This window comes from Ochlerotatus camptorhynchus, unplaced genomic scaffold (assembly GCF_037179485.1).
Source record: "Ochlerotatus camptorhynchus isolate MF236.1 unplaced genomic scaffold, CSIRO-AGI_Acam_v1.1 ptg000343l, whole genome shotgun sequence".
Taxonomy (NCBI): Eukaryota; Metazoa; Arthropoda; class Insecta; order Diptera; family Culicidae; genus Ochlerotatus; species Ochlerotatus camptorhynchus.
In genome coordinates this window covers 1,578,776-1,596,424 of record NW_027040831.1, presented here as the reverse complement: position 1 = coordinate 1,596,424, position 17,649 = coordinate 1,578,776, and positions in this window count along the sequence as shown.

Here is a 17,649-nt window from a genome sequence, read left to right as displayed (position 1 = left end):
TCAATACAAATCATTTCTCTTTGTTTCAAATGAAAATTCGCACTTTCTTCTTTATTCCTCCCATCAAATGCTGCACACCTCCGGAGCCAACATCCTTGGCACATTTGTTCGACATTTTGGTCATCTGAATCGCATCCCGAGCCACTCTTTCCACTTTTCTTAAGCTTCCGCTTCATTATTGTCCAAAATCTCTCGATGGGCTGGAACTGCAGGCAGTTGGGTGGAATTATGTTTTTATCGATGAAATCTACGTTATTATCGCGGTACCACTGGATGACTTTCCGGCTGTAGTGGCAACTCGCCAAAACTTCACGGGACCTTTATGGGCTTTAATGAAAGGTAGTACGCGATTTTTGAGGCATTCTTCCTTTTACAGCTTCGAGTCCATCGTCTTATTCGTCACGAACACTTTGGTCTTTGCTCCGCAGCTGCATATCCCTTGCCAAATCATCAGTTTTTTTTTTGGCAAATTTGTCCATAAAAGCAAACTTAAACTTCGCAGGAACATCTCCTCGTGCCGTCGCCATGTAGAATTTTTGGCCAGGAAGCTGTCCGAAATCCATTTTGACGTAGATTTCATCGTCGATGAGCAGGCATCCTTGGTACTTCGTCAAAACCTGCTGGTAAATTTCCGAGCTCGAGTTTTGGTGACGAAACTTTGCTTCAACGTTCTGTTTGGTTGCTTGCTGGCTCATTAAGAACGATATCCTGCTCGCAAACGAATTCTTCGAACGGTACTGCGAGCAGCACCGTATTTTTGTGCGATTTCATTATCTGATAGTCCAGGGTTTGCTCTTATGGTTCTCAACACCTTCTGGTTCAGCTTGCGGTCATATGTTCCACTACGGCGCTTGCTTACCTTGAGGCTCTTTCGCTCCCTGAAACGTTTGAGCACATCATACGCGGTTGATTTGGCGATTTTCAACGTTTTTGCGATTTTTGTTGCGGACCACGTTGGATTATCAACGTGGGTGTGCAGAATTTTTTCTCTCCTCTCGGCTTCCATCTGGAATAATTTTTGACTCACTGAACGAAATACCGTGAAATTTATACCACACGCCTAGGTAAACAAACCGCTGTAAAATAATTCTTGCTTGTCACTTTCCGTGCCGCTGAAACACAATAAGTGATTCCGGATTCCGGACAGAACTTTAGTAACTTCCATATAAACTTCAAATGGTTTGTGCTACGTCAGTTTCTTACCAAATAAGTTCAAATTTTAGGAGGTGTTTCAGAACCCGATTAGGAACCGATTGAGAACTGTGAAGCAAAAATTTCAAAAATCTGCATCCGGAATACCTGCATTAAGAAAGAGAGAGGATTTAGTAATTTCCATTTAATTTCACTGCCTTAATTGCTTATCCACGACAGATACGCGTCTTTCGTCTACAATGTGTGGACTTCTTCAGTGTATTGTAAACATATTTAGAAATCGTATGTATACTTTGTTTGGTGCTGGATCATTAGGCTGAAGTACATGAGGCCGCATAGGTTGCTCCAAGAGAAGGCCAGGGGGTATGGAGGAGTAGAGGCCGTTCTCGCTCCAGTGGCGTTCCCACCTCATTGGCAGTCCCACCTCACTGGTGCACCCCACCTGCGCTCTTAACGTTACTGCTCAACCTGCGCTCTTGCTCCATTACCACTTCCGCCCACTGCCAAAAACTGCTCATATTTAAAAGAAGGCAACATACGCGATGACAAACTACTAAGAATAACTCAAAATGCCAACAATCACAAGAATAATTTCATTCGTTACAACTGCTCATGACAATCTCCTAGAAAACTAATGCATGATGAAATATATAAAATAAAAACCTGGAGTGCGAAAAATAACAGCAACTCTAATGAACTGATCACGCATAGTTTGAAAAAGTAGTGTAAATTTCTATTCAATATGATGCACATAGATGAAGCGTCATATATCATACAAGTTTTCATTATAAACATTTCATGAAATGATGCCAATATTGTATGCAACTGTACATCTTTGTAAGCAACATGTCTTGCATATTTCTGGTTTGCGTGAAATGAAATATAAGTTTGCACACATCAATGTTTACAACATGAGCATGAGCATTGACGACCATACATTTCAGTAGTTGCTACTCCGTGATAGATTTAGCGAAATTTGCACAAAGCATCATATGAACCCATTCTCAGTGTGCAAAATCTGGTGAATCCTTATTTTTGAGGTCAATAACGGCGCCGGCCACGTCCTTACGCTCATCAGGAAGGGAAAGGATGGTTATTTCGGCACCAGTTGTTACTAGAGTTCGAGTTTGGTTAAGGATGATCTACGGAGGTCTACGAAGTTTATGAAAAATTCTGCATTTGATTTTAATCTGCAGATTTGGTTTTCATTTGCTGAAATATGATGAATAAAATTGAATTTGAACCAAACTTTCATCAGCAATTCTATAATTAATCAATCGTAAAGGTGAACTTTAAATCTTCTATCGCTCGGTGATTTCAACATTGATATAAAATGAATAAATTTTATTTTTGAAAATTGCACACTTCAGCACACGCAGCTGACGACAACCTGTAAGCCAAACCTAGACGATAAAGAAGCAAAAGAGGCTACGATCGAGCTATTAACTCATATCTACTACAGCCTGGAACCATTTGTAGCATCCAATCTTACGGTAATGTGCGTTTTTCACCACTCACTGGCTCAAGTCAATCTGTGGCTAAATAACTATAAGGCACTCACCAGCGAGAAGGAGGGTGGATCACCGACCGATCGACTGAGATGAGCGCAAGATGGATCGTCACGCGGATCCATCCCGGGGAGAGGACGTTGCTGCTGTCGTTGATGATGATGACCATGTCGTCGTCGTCGTCGCAAATCTGTTCCAGACCGGCACAATCAGTCGTCAATTGGAAGGAGGAATGTGTCTTCTCGTCCACGCAGATAGATCACAGAAAGCCACGGACGAAGGCCATCATCGAGCATGGGGGGGATGGAATGGGGACGGGAAGACGACACCGTGATGGCCATGTCCAATAGTGATCCTCGCACGTAACCTCACACAGTACTTTTTCTGTCTCGTGCTGTCAGGGCCTCTCGGGTGCCTGACGGTGGAAAAGACACGGTCATCAACGACGACGACGATCAAGCAGCAGCAGCAACATACCGTGGAACAAGATCCATAATGTTACATGGTCCTCTGTCGTGTTTCGCCGGTTCGGATCAGTCACTGTCCGGCACCTCCTGTGGGTGCGATTGTTTATGTGAGTTGAATCCACGGTGACGACTCTTCTGACTGGTATGCACTTCGTCGTCGTCGTCGTCGTCGTCAATTGAAGCAGCTGGCAGCGAGAAGAAGCTGAAAGGGGTAATTGCTGAAATACACCAGTAAATACCACTTGTTATAGAGGGAGGGGGATGGAAATAATGAGAAGAAGGAAAATCGAATTAAGTCAGATAGCATAGCCAGTCGTCGTCGTCATCGACGACGGGAAGCAGATGGGGTCCGAGGGGAAGATTCGCGCGATTTGAACCTGACTGAGGCACGAAGTAGGTATAATACACTTGCAATAGCTTGCGCTGGGCTGATGGCTGCTGAAGTCGAGGATAAATTATTAAACTTTCAAGGTCACGTTCCGGTGTGATCAATAAGGTGTTGAGTTGTTGCTGATTGTTACAAAGTTTCGCTCGATGAGGATGGGTGCCCGCTAGAGTTGTGAGGTGATTTTGGTGAGATGGGGTGATTCAGAAGAATGAATGCTTGTCCTACAACGAGGAATATAAATGCTTTGCAATGTCAAATAAAAAAACTCGCTCACTGAAAACACCAGAACACTCTGTAGGGGAGATTATGATTGCGGCTCTCTTCCAAGAAAGCTTTATGAAAAACGGAACCGTTTCGAGATTTTTTTTTTTAAGCATTCCCATACCGGGAATCGAGCCCGGGCCTCCTCATGAGTTTGTTAAACTTTGGTCCTATGGCCTTTTTCCGCGTTTTAGAGCTATTTTCGTGTACATTAGGTTTTCTGGTTAATTATGCATTATTCAGCGTTTTAGAGCTTCTTCGCGTTTTAAAGTGTTTAATTTTTCACGTTTATAAGACTTTTGACGGCAGTTAAAGTTAGTTTTGAGATTTTAAGATTTTTTTACGTTTTAAAAGCTGTTTTGTTTTTTCGTTAACTGAAACTCTATACGTTCCCTAACTCGATGACCCTTTCAATTTTGCAATCATTTGTTCTCTCCCTAACTACGAAGCCTAATTTGCTAAATTTCACCATGTGTTTTAAACCGTCCTAAGTCTATGTAATTCTATTTTTTGCGGTAAATTTAAATAAGGCCAAAGACGCATTTCGCGCCAAATCGTATTCGGAGCTGGCAGCACCCTCTCAGATTTCAATTAAACTTTCTGGATGTGTGGACCTTGACTAAATATGCCACTTTGCATACTAAGCTTTTCCAAAATTTATCTAGACTAACATTTAAGAAGGGCCAAACTTTTTCTGCCGATTTTTTTTCAAAGAAATATTATGGAAAAAATAGTAACTCCTAAAAAAATGCGTTGTATTGATGAATTGATGGAAATTTTCCAAGTTATCGAAAAAAAAATACTGGAAAAAATTTCATTTGAGACATACACTGAAAAAAATCGATTTTTAAAATTTAAAGTCGATTTAAAAAAATGGCCATGTTTGATTTGTATGAAACTTTGCCTCAAGATAGGTAATTATGTTTACTACCAACCGTCCATACATCGCGAGATGGGCACTTTTAAGGAAAAAAAGTTTTTCTTACAAAAACTTTTTCATGTCTGAACTGATTTTTTTTTTGCCTTTTTTACACAAAACTAAACCAGTGAAGCTCAAAATCATCTCAGAAACCCAATGAAGCTCAAATTGCGATTCAATTTTGTCTAATCAGCACTTAAGTTCACTTTGATTAATCGAGAATTTCATATTAAAAGGGCTCATGATGCATTTCTCGCCAAATCGTATTTGGAATTGGCAGCACCCTCTCAGAGTTCAATAAAACTATTTGGACATGTAGACCTTGTCAAAAAAATATCATTCCCTTATTCTGTTGTCTACTACTGATATAAAATTTGATAATATGTGAGAGAAAAAAGACAAGATTTTTCATATATCATTTATTTATATTTTTTCAATGTTTTAAACCTATTTTCATACATGCTATTTTTTCCTTTTTCCAATCAAGTTAAATATTTTTGGTTCATCTTCTGAATTAGAATACCTTTTTGCCACTACTTTGTCACCAGTTATAGGCACAAAACTGTGGAATTTCTGAGTGCCAGATATTGTCTTTGTTCTGTTATATAGTTCTTCGAGTTTTTCTGACATTTCGATGTACTGTTCAGTAGATATGTACTCGAAACGTAGTTTTGTCGTATTTTTATCTGTTTGTTCAACTGCCCAGTTATATAATTCTCGTGGAGTTGTTATGGTGTTTCCAAAATCTCGAGCAAGACTAGCTCTCTTTGCCATTCGCTTGAGAGTGCTACCAATGGCATCACAGGGACCTTTTCCATGAGACGTTGAAAAAAAATGCCATTCTGCTTCTAATCCATGCTTTGACGGAAATTTACACAGACTAGCAAAGTGTTTATTATTTTTGTATTGTGATGCTGTCCCATCTGACATAAAAGTAATTTTAGAAAAATCTAAAGGGTGTCCACGATGAAATTGCCACACACAAAATTGATTCGCAAAATTCGAGTTTTCATCCGATTGCCATCAAATTTTCAGGGATTGAGAAATAACTATTAAACTTCATTTTACCATTTTACTCGTATTTTATTTACAGTCCGTACGCAAATGCCCGCACCTTGGCCTTAACCCCGGCCATAAGATTCTGCACAACCTGTGAATCAACCGTTTTTTGCATGTAAACCCATACTTTCTTCAGTTCCTCGGCTGTCTTCACTACCTTAGGTCGTTTAAGAAGGTGCTGCTTCATAATCGCCCAGTACTTCTCGATGGGGCGGAGCTCCGGAGTGTTGGGAGGGTTGAACATTTTCGGCACGAAATTGACCTTATTGTCCGCATACCACTTCAGCACGTCCTTGGAGTAGTGGCATGAGGCCAAATCCGGCCAGAAGATTGTTGGGACGTTGTGGGCCTTCAGGAGAGGAAGCAGCCGCTTCTGGAGGCACTCTTTTATGTACACCTGTCCGTTCATCGTGTCCTGGGTCACGAAAGGTGCACTCCGCTTCCCGCACGTGCAGATGGCTTGCCAAACCAGGAATTTCTTCGCAAATTTGGACATCTTCTGAGTGCGGACATGCTCCGGAACGCTGAACTTATCCTTGGCCGTGAAAAACAGGTTGCCGGGGATCTGTTTGAAGTCGGCCTTCACATATGTTTCGTCGTCCATGATGCAGCATTCAACTTTTGTCAGCATGTTGAGGTACAACTTCCTTGCACGGGTTTTGGCGGACTTGTTCTGCTTCTCGTCGCGATTAGGGGCCTTTTGTACCTTGAACGTTCGAAAGGCTGGGCTTAGTTTTGGCCTTCTGGACAAAACTTCGGCTTAGGTGTAGCTTCTTAGCCACATCCCTAACGGAGGCGTTCGGATTTCGGTTGAAGGCCCCAACTACGCGGTTGTGATTTTTGGTGTTGTACGGAATACTTTTTCCTTCACTTCTGGGCTTCCGATCGGTGGTCAACCGTTCCTCGAACCGCTTAATCACTCGCGACACCGTGGAATTCGCGATTCCCAACGTTTTAGCGATGGAACGATGCGAGAGATCCTTGTTCTCGTGATGAATGCGCAAGATTTTATCACGCACGAGCTGTTCTTTCGACTCAATTTCCGCGAGTTTTGATCACAGGACTTTAAAACTTGCAGGATGTAAATAATGCACTATGAACTAAATCCACCCAAATTTTCATTAAATTCTACCCAACGGTTAAAAAGTTAGAGCAATTTCATAGTGTGGCAATTTCATCGTGGACACCCTTTATCGATTGTTTAATAAAATCTATCATTTTTGAGATGAACAACTGAACTGCAACTGTATCGTGAGCAGAGTTAATGTACACGTGCATCTATCCCGCGTGATAGAGACACACTTTCTTTAAGATCGTAGGTGCCTGGTACATTTCGAGACGTATTATTTCGCGTTTCTTTTTTGTTCCTACGTGCCTCATTCGTGTCACATGTGCTGTGTCTCATGAGCTAAGCTCGGCGAGCTCCAGGGAGATCGGCAGCGCACCTACGTCCTGCGCGCATGCTAAAAGTGGCTGGTTGGTGATAAAAAAAAAAAAAACAGCAGAGAAATGTTGTAGTCCTGTCACATTCTCGTGTTGCTGGCACAATGATTGATTTCAATCAGTTGGTATTCAGTTTTTGAGAGTTGAGAGATTGTTGTTTTATAGAAGTATTTCAAACGGAAGATGAGTTAAACGATTACGAACCAATTACCGGCGGAGTTCATGGTTCAAAATATTGATTTAGCTCCACCAAGTTCAAACGATTTCAAACCAGCACCTGATCATTCTCACAAATTTTGTTCTCATTAGGATGCGAACTCATACTGCACTTGGCCCTTTGAAGTTTATGTGGGAATTGAAAAATTGAACGTTAGGATAATTAGTTATTAATTGATTAGGAAGATGATGTTCTTCTGACATGGTTCATTTACTACTCAGCAGACAACATTGGAATAATAGGACAAAAAATCGAGGCTATTATGTTATAAGGGCAAGATGCAGTGTTGCCCTGAAAACAGCCAATTAATCCTACCAGCAAGTTATCAACTTGGAAATTAATTAACAACAAATTTTCTTGACATTCAATTAAAAAGTGGTTTCAACAAAGTTGTAGCTGGGAAATTTTCCCGTAAGAGGGGGGAGGGGTGCTCTGATGGACAACTTTTCCGTAAATCATTATGGTGCAGGGCTAGAACGATGAGGACAAAACATACACTTTTCTTATAGTAATTCCCATATAAACTTCAAAGAGCCAGTGCAGAATCAGTTCGCCACCAAATTAGCTCAAATTTTGGGATATTGATCAGCCTGGTTTGGATCCGATTGATCTTGGTGGATCAAATTGATAGGTATTTTGCAGCTGATTCATGAAGTCATCCATTAGTATTTTCAGCCTTTCAAGCTGCAGCCGACATAACTAGTTAATTCAAACATGTACTTAAATTTGAGAACTTTTCAAATATATTTAGAAAAAAAGATGGTGTGTTCGTCCCAAGTAGTAGTCAACCTGAAAATATGATGAGAAATAAGAAAACTGGATTGTAAATTTTGGGATGAATCCAATATGCATGCTTTATCGGCCTCCTGAGGACACGTCCACTTCCTCTGTTGATTTGCTGGTGCTGTCTGACAATGCACCTACAGCCACTACACCAGGGTACGAACTGCTATCCGAGTTGCAAGGAATTTTGTTGTTCTTCAAGAAACTTCGTGGTAATTCAGGGATCTTTTTAAAAGTTCAGGAAACTATCTTGAAGTGCAGATTTTTCTTTAAAATTCAGCTAACTTTGTAGAAGCTCACCGAGCATGGGGGCATGAAGTAATTCGCCTCCTCGTGGTGTGCCCTGGAAACGTTAATTATCGAACCCAAGGGAGAGATATTGCGGCTAAACGAACTACCGCAGAGTAAGGACGCTGGAACCCCATCCAGCTCGTCCCAGGAGGTTGATAAACCCTGCACAAACTGTAGCTTATTAACTAAAGTTCGTACCAAACGCATAATTGACTTGTTAACTCTGAAATCATGGATTTATTTGAAGTTTTCTGCTCGATAGGCCCAAAATGGGCGATTAGGCCGTAGTAGTTCTCTACCCTATGCTACCTTTCCTCTAAAATAGGAATGGTTTGTGCAAACGCAAATGAAATGTCGGTCAAAGCAACCAAGATTCAACAGCCTGTATTTCGCTTACCTGCACCTTCCAGAACTTCGAGCTCTGCAGTTCTAGCATTAATCGTAGCACATGAGATAAGGCACATGAGATCAGCGCACGCCAGGATTTTTTGGTGTCGCATTTGTTTCTCGCTCGTATCTTATTCTCGCGTGTCTCTTTCTCGCTCGTCACATGTTGTTTTCGTTGCGACGGGAGACAGTTTGTTGAGAGTCTCGGCAGCACATTTTTGCACACACGAGGAAAATGTAACTCTGATCGTGAGTCATTACTTCTGATATGATAATGAAGCTAACATTTTAAAGTTTATTGTCTTTCTTATAATAAACTTCAAATGGATGTATTGTTGCTTGAGAATTATTCCAGTGATATCCTTGAGCAGCGTTTTGGATAATGAATGAATAAATTTCAGAAAAATCACAAATTGCTAGAATTTTGCCTTCTTAGAAAATATGACTGTCGTTTGTAAATAAAGTCATGAGATATAAGTTTGTTGATTATATCAATGAGATAGGAACAAATTCATCAACAGGCTTGATAATCGTTTCCAAATTACAACGATCAGTATTCAGCCACTGTTGAAACACAACATCTTGTTTGTAATTTGATTCTAATAGCAAAGTAAGTTCCTCTTCAATATGTTCATTGGAAGCACACTTTTCGCAAGCACGGAAAAAGCAATCAGTTGTTCTAGTAGAAATATTACAAAGCATTTTTTCTATTATTGCATCTTGTGACATAATTCTTAAACTGTTGATCATTAATTTTACATTTTCATGAATTGTACAAATGCATACATTATGTATACCAGTAGAATCAAGCAAAATGCAATGTTTTGGTCGCAATTGTTTAAATACAGTGAAACCAATATTAATATCTTTATATTTATCAACAAATATCATGTACGCGTCTTTGAGGGACATCATTAACAGGCGTTTTTGAACGTGTTCTTTTCGTCCATTGCTAAACTCGGATACAAAATCATTTGTTCCGGGCATAGGTCTACTAATATCATTGTCATCAAAAAATTACCTAACTAGTTTTTTTGTATCATCGTTGATCCCATGCCCACTTCTTTTGTTGGGTGTGCTTAGAATACCCTGCTCATTAACAAGGCTCTTCACCTGCCTCATCATGTACGTTGGTGCGTTGAATTCTGCTACAACTATATTCACGGACCAAGACTTTGGCAATACTGATAATACTGTTATCTGATCTTTTCTGTCAGCTGTAGGGGAATTGAACTTCTCCTTTAGCTTCACAATCATTTCTTCGTATGCCTCTACTTTGCTAATGTCTGCTGTATCCAAATATATTTTTTCGCACTGCTTGTGTAATTTCTAGAGATGTCGATAATCCATGCTCCTCATTTTCCTCGATGAAATTGGAGATAAATTCAACGTTTGCACAAAGCCATTAAACTTTTCAACATTGTATGGGCGTTGCAGATCATCTGCTGATGGAACTGACTCCAATGATGGACTTGTCTTCACAACTTTCGTTATCAGATTGACTGCTGCTTGTATGAAATCAACTTTAGTTTTATAGTGCTCATAGGTAGAATGAAGTGGTAGGTATATAATGTGAATGGTTTAGGTGTAAATAACAGAAGGGCATATAGAATTATGATGCGATACGTTGATTTCCCAAATTGTTGTTGATTCGAAAGAAGATCTCAATTTAAATTTTATTCATACCTTATTCTTTATGGATAATTTGAGCTAAGAATTCTAAGTTGCTATAGGAGTATCGGATTATATTATTTTCATATGGAATTCTCGATTAATCCAAGTGATTAGTTGCTGATTAGACAAAATTGAATCACAAATGGAGCTTCAGTGGGTTCTGAGATGATTTTGAGCTTCACTGGTTTAGTTTTGTGTAAAAATGGTACGTTAAAAAAATCAGTTCAGACATGAAAAAGTTTATGTAAGAAAAACTTTTTTTCCTTAAAAGTGCCCATCTCGCAATGTATGGACGGATGGTAGTAAACATAATTACCTATCTAGAGGCAAAGGTTCATCCAAATCAAAAATGGCTGTTTTTTATAAATCGACTTTAAAATTTAAAAATCGATTTTTTTCAGTGTAGGTTTCAAATGAAATTTTATTCAGTATTTTTTTCGATAATTTGGTCAATTTTCTAAAAGTCATCAATACAACATATTTTTGTTGGAGTTGTAATTTTTCCATAATATTTTTTTGAAAAAAAATCGGCAGAAAAAGTTTGGCTCTTCTCAAATGTTAGTCTAGATAAATTTTGGAAAAACTGAGTATGCAAAAGTGCTTATTTAGTCAAAGTCTACACATCCAGAAAATTTTATTGAAATCTGAGAGGCTGCTGCCAGCTTCGATTCGATTTGGCGCGAAATGCGTCTAAAGCAGTAAAACTGATTATGTATAGGGCAATGGCGCAGTAAGATGGGGGGGGTAGTTAGGGTCCAAATTTCCTTCCCCAGAGCCTTGATATAGATATAAAATTAGCTCCAAGCTCTCCCTCCAATGCTCTGGATACGAGTCTGTCTGCCAAAGCTGGTTGAAGAGTTCCAGCATTTTTACTTTACCCGGGATAGGCAGGTTCTTGAGCAGCGGGTAGCCGATCTCGTCTGGGCCGGCTGATTTCCCGTTGCTTCTACTAAGCGCGAATTGATGCTCCTGCCAGGTGAAATTGTGGTTGATCCTCTGGTTTTTCATGTCCGTAGAAACTCGAAAACTACTTACGGACGAAGTCGATGGGTTTGCTAGCCGTTGAAAGGTCGCCTCGTACTTGGAAATCGCAGAGAGGTCAGCGAAATAGTCGCCAAGCTTATCTGCAACGATTGCGAGGTCGGAGAGTGCAGCGCCGTCTACATGTATATGCAGTGTGGCCGTACGTTGCTTGCTACTGAGGGCGTTGCCCTTACCCCAGAGCTCCGCCGAAGACTGTGAGGCATTTAAGCTTTCGAGGAAGTCAGTCCAACTGGATCTTTTGGCATCTCGGACCAATTGGCGACACTGGTTGTGCCGTTCTCGCTAGATACAGAGCGCTTTTTCTCTATCCGGATCATCTATGGGAAGCCGTTTGACTCGTCGAAGGGCCTTTCGCCGGGCCTTAACTGCCTTCTTCGTTTCCTCGTTCCACCATCTGAGGGCTTTACGCCTCGGAATGCTGCTGGTTTTCGGGATGGTTGTTGACGCAGCTGCGTTTATTGCTTCAGTGAGACTTTCGATGCTGTCAGGGTTACGTTGTTGAAGGAGCGACTGGAAGGTTTCACCGTAACTCTCCCAATCGGCTTCGTCATAGCGCCACCGAGGTCTCCGCGTTTCTGCCGGTATAGCGTATAGAGTTGCACCTGAACCGGGTAATGATCGCTACCGTTGAGGTCCGAATTGACGCTTCACTGCATTCTTCCAGCAAGGGAACGACTAACAGCAGTTACATCGATCGCCGTGGTGTACCATCCATTAATTAATTTAGCTTTATTTAGGAGGCTTTCAGCCTTAGGCTGGTTCGCCTCCAACTGTACCATCCATTGAAGAAGGTCGGCGATCCGTCATTCCTCCCTTTCGAACTTGTCTACCAGTGTGGAACCCCTCGAGTCGAACCGGGGGCAGCTAGAGTGGTGCGCGTTCAAGTCACCCAAAAATATACGCGGTTCAGGTAGGTTATCGAAGATGCTGTCGATTTGACCGTTGAGGTTTGCTAATCTCCCACAAGGCAGGTATGCGCATGCTATTGCGGTGTTGGCTGGTTCGTCCAAGCAGACTCCCAAAATGAGAAGCTCTGAGTCAAGGTCGATAAACCGAAACGGAACCTCCTTCAGAACCGACGGAGTGTTGGAAATTGTTCCCACGTTTAATTGTCCAGCAGTATCTACCGCCCAACGAACGGTTCATCTGCTCCACTGTTACCTTGTTGACTTCCTGGAGTGCTATCACCCAGGGAGAATTGGCTTGACATAGCAGCTCCAAATCCGCTAGATGATGGAAAAAACCGTTGATGTTCCATTGCAACAGGAAATTTATCGGCTTTGGCAAGGCCGGTATGGGGTACGAGCTATACGAAGCAGGGGACCCAGTTTCGTCACGGTGATGGCTGCTGCTCTGGTCGTCGGGTAGGCTAATATCGAACATACTCGATGCATCGTAGTGCTGCAAAACGGACGAAAGGTCGATTTCGTATGCCGAATGAGGCAGAGCCCCACCAAAGGCAGGTGCAGGCGTTCCACCAACCCTGGGCAGAGATGTCCCAACGGAAGCGGAGGATGTGTTACCCGGTGACGTTCTGGTGACTTCGGTCGTTGTGGCGGCGGTTTCGATTCCTTCGGAGTCCTTCGGGGAATGGGTTGATGAGCCTTTATCCGTCCCGATATCACGAGCAGAATTGTCTGCCTCATTGTCCGTAGGGGGATGAGCGTTTCCGCTCTTGTGCGTCCCTTTTCTAGACTTCCTTGGGCGCCGGAGTTGCCGTCAGTTTCGCACCGACGGGGTTCCGGCTACCAGGGGCTACCGCTGGACTCTTCTGTTTGTTCTTCGTCCGAGGACCACAGAGGTGGTCCTGCAGGACCGGTGTAGCGAAGGCTGGTGCCCTGCGAGCCCAAGGCACAAATATCTTCGCCTGGTCGGTTCGAGCGTCGGGGGGTGTCCGAGTATTCCGGTTGGGATATAGCTTCCGGTTCAACGGTACCCGAGGCCATACACAGGTATGCTTGGCGATGGTTATTGCGTGTGTTCGAAGTACTTGGTGGTGGTGAGTTGGACATTGGAGATTTCAGAGAGGATGGCGAGTGTCTGATAACCGGTGGTTGGAGGTAATTGCGAAACAATTACTTCCATTTTCCTTTGGTAGGTTTGACTTTGTCGGGTGGCTCTGGTGAATTGCGATGCGGTTTTGGAATTTTGGGAGCTTGGGCTATGCGTGGTGGGCAATTTGGTGGGTCGAGGTCGCTGATGGGACGTTTGGCAGTTTTCGGCGTGTTGACGTTTGGCAGAGGAGTGTCTGGCCTGGTAGCGGCGTTCGGACTGTTTACTGGGGTGATGGATGCATCCGAGTTCTCTTCTGTGGTGAAAGATGAGTCACTGCAAGGCTCGATGGGGGTTCTTTGAGACGATGCTGGGATAATGATCGGCGAGTTAACAGCGGTGTTTATTTTAGGCGGTGGTGGTATCGCTATGGGTTGCGCTAGGATGATCTGCCGGGTGTCTGGATGTTACTTTCGATCAGCTGCAGTTTGCGTTGGGTCTCGATTTGGGTGGCTGTCAGGGCTTCGATGGCTGATTGTAAATTGCTGCTCATGCGCTCCATTTGTAGACTGGTTTGTTCCATTTGTTGCTGGATCATGGCAACAAGGTTGGCCATGGCAGGATCAACATGGGGTGTGTCGATCAGTACAGAGCCGGGATTACCGTTTTTGAATTGTAAGGCGGCTTGTAGTTGCAAAATCGTTCTGTCCTTGTCACGAACTTGGTTAGCCAAGTCCTCGATCCGATTATTCATTTCGATGAACTTGTCTTCGAGGCTGGCTGAAGCTACTCCGGAATATGACCTCGTTCCGTTGCTATGTTCGTAGAGACGCCAGGCTTCGGGATATGTGAGGTCCCTGTTGATCTTGATTCTTTGAATTTCGGATTCCTTGGCGTAACTGGGGCAGGAGCGATCGGAGACTCCATGCTCGTTTGAGTTACATTTCTGGCAGAACTTCGAATTTCCTCGGCGATCGTATGATCTCCGGAACATCTCCCACAGATGGCCTTAGCTGAAAGGCATCTCAGCCTGGTGTGTCCAAAAGCCCAGCAATTGAAGCACTGCATGGGCGATGGATAATACCGACGTGTTCGACATCTTAGGAATCCAAAATCCACGTATTCCGGAAAGCAGGTGCCATGGCAGGTGAGAATCAACGTGGGCGTGTTAACTATACCGTCTCCGCTTCGTCGGGTTATACGTCTTATCTCTTTTACTTCTTGATCACGCAAGTCGTCCATCAATTCATTTTCCGGCTCATTCTGGACATCTCTGCAGCTTACCACACATCGTACTGTGTTAAGGGAAGGTAGTGGCAAGACTTCAATCAGCGTCATGGCACAATCGTTTGGTGGCCTTTTCACGATAGTTATGCTTTTAAGAACCTTCCATGGCGTCATCCTCAGCATCTGACACCATACCAGGATTGTTGTCAACTACTCGGCGCTCACTGGCTCAGATTTAACGATTGAATAGATCACATCATTCGAGCAGTTTAAATTTACGTTTCCTACCACTCGAACTTTGCCGTAGAATACTATTTTGAAAAAAAATCTTCTAAAACCTCTATTATGCTAAGCTAGAAAAATTAATAATGTATCACTTCATTTTCCTAAAATCGCTGGTAGAAGGGCGTCTCAAAACTGCTCGACAATATGATTAATTGAAAATTTGAATTTTGGTACGTTGACTTATCTGGTTAGATCTCCATACATTTCGTAAACTCGCAAAAGCAGCCCAACGATTTGGTCTTGTTTACGATGATGATTAGACCCACCGCAGAGGAGCGTTCGGCTAGGTCGTTGAGCTTACTCTGCATATCAGAGCGCCGTTGTGCATCATCAGCCTAATCGAAGTCGTTGAGGTGCTCCATTGTGATTGGCTGCCAAAGCAGCCCACGGTTAGGTCGATTGCACCCATGATCTCGACGATAGTATACATCCTTGCCTCACACCTACGACTACCCGGGTAGGGTCGGACAAGAACCCATTATGCAGGATTCTACATGTGAAAGCCTCATACTGCGCTTCAATGCCGTTTTATCCTGGACTCCTTTGCGTCTCAGGGCGTCCCACAGATTTTCGTGATTGAGTCGATCGAAAGCATTTTCGTAGTCAATGAATACCAAATAGAGGGAATCTTCTAATTCGTTGATCTGCTCCAGGATTATGCGGAGCTTGACAATATGGTCCACACAAGATATTTCGGTACGGAATCCTGCCTGTTCCCGCCGGAGAGTTGCGTCGATCTTCGCCTGTATCCGATTCAGGATAACTTTGCAAAGAACTTTGAGAAAACACACAGTAACATGATGCCTCGCCAGTATTAAATCTTAAAACGCCCTAATAACCCAATATTCCCAACAAATTGGGATTATCTCATCATAATTATAAATTCAGATAAATTTTGCATGAAATTTAAAAATCATATAGGGGAAAAGTTGGCTTCGGCAATACCTTAACCTATTATCGTCAGGGGGGTAAACAACGTCCTTGAGAGCTCAATTTTGGCATGTGGATACATTGTGTTTCAGAGCAACCATTGGCCAAAATTGAGTGCTCTGACGATAATAGGTTAAGGTATTGCCGAAGCCAACTTTTCCCCTAATCAAGTATTTTCAATTTCTGCGACTCAAAGATGTCCGACAAGAAATCCCCTCTTATAACGACACTGAAACCGACATCAAATCGTTTGAAAATTGCTTCTCTCAAAAATGGCAACATTAGGTTTAAAATTCCGTAAGGCATACCATCAATCTCGTCACATAGCATCCCTTCTTACCTCCAATACATTAAAACCAAATCGCCCCATAAGTAACAACATCTCGTCGGCATTTTCGGCATGGACGACAAAAGTTCGGCACGAAAATTAATCATACCTGCCTCCACTGCCCAGCCGATTTCTGCGGTGTTTTACGAAATTGAATTCCTGTCGCTGTCGCTCTCCTTCAACGATCGTCGGTAGTCCTCTCTCGTCAGATTGGCTTGAATCTCGACCGATCACCACCAGCCAGGACACAAGACAATTACCAATATCTGCGCGCTCTGATCATGTACAGTGGAACATCCTGCGTACCTTTGTACAATTCCTGTCATTTCCACGATCGACTCACGAAGGCTTGACTGTAGTAATAATGATGGATACACTCCCGCTTGGTCACGTTCTGCGTCCTTTGATTTACGGAACCGATTTGGATTATTTGCGCTGTAATGATTTTTGGACGGTGATGGGATTTCAAAAGCAACAGGCGTGATTTTTCGAAATTTGGAAATTGCTGTTGCAGAGCAAGTACATGTTTCACATCATATTTTTCACAGTGCCTTCCAAAAGATAATTTCTATCTTCATCACCTCTTCACCGTGAACTTCTCGCTTACTTCGTCAATTACCGTGTCGTTTCAGTTTCATTACACCACCGTCGTCGTCGTCGTCATATGGACCAGAGAAGGCTTATTCATCTCAACCAACTGGCTCTCCCTCGTCAGGTATGGGCACCGCGCACATGACCATTACAATCTGTCATCAATTATTAAACCTTTATGAATTATGCCTCGCACGGTGAACACACAAACTGCAGCCAATAAATCGCACCAAAACCGGTGCCAATTCCGTACGAGGGGTCCACGTACTAGATCAAGGTCAGCATACCACATCTAGCGAGCCCACCGGGCACAGTAACCTCCCAAAAAAAAAAACTAGAAACAACCCACGTCATCTATTATCAACTGTCAGTAGGAAGGAAGACAACTCCGACTGTGCATGCTTGGATCCGAGGAGCGCAGAGACGGAGAAGTCACGGGACAATAGGTAAAAAGTTGACAACCCAGCCGAAAAAAGAAACCTTTTTCTTCGTGCCGGCTATTAAACGCCTATTAAATTCCAATTCAAATGACAATCATTCCCGCCGGGGACAACCAGTTGTGTGCTGTCCACGTCCTATAACGCTTGTGCTTGACTCCCAAAAACATTGCGTCGTCGTCGAGTTTATCCGCGTCCCACAACAACAACACACCGTAGATTTAATTATAAGGTAGGGTGACTCGGCGCAGCTGAAATGATTCGGC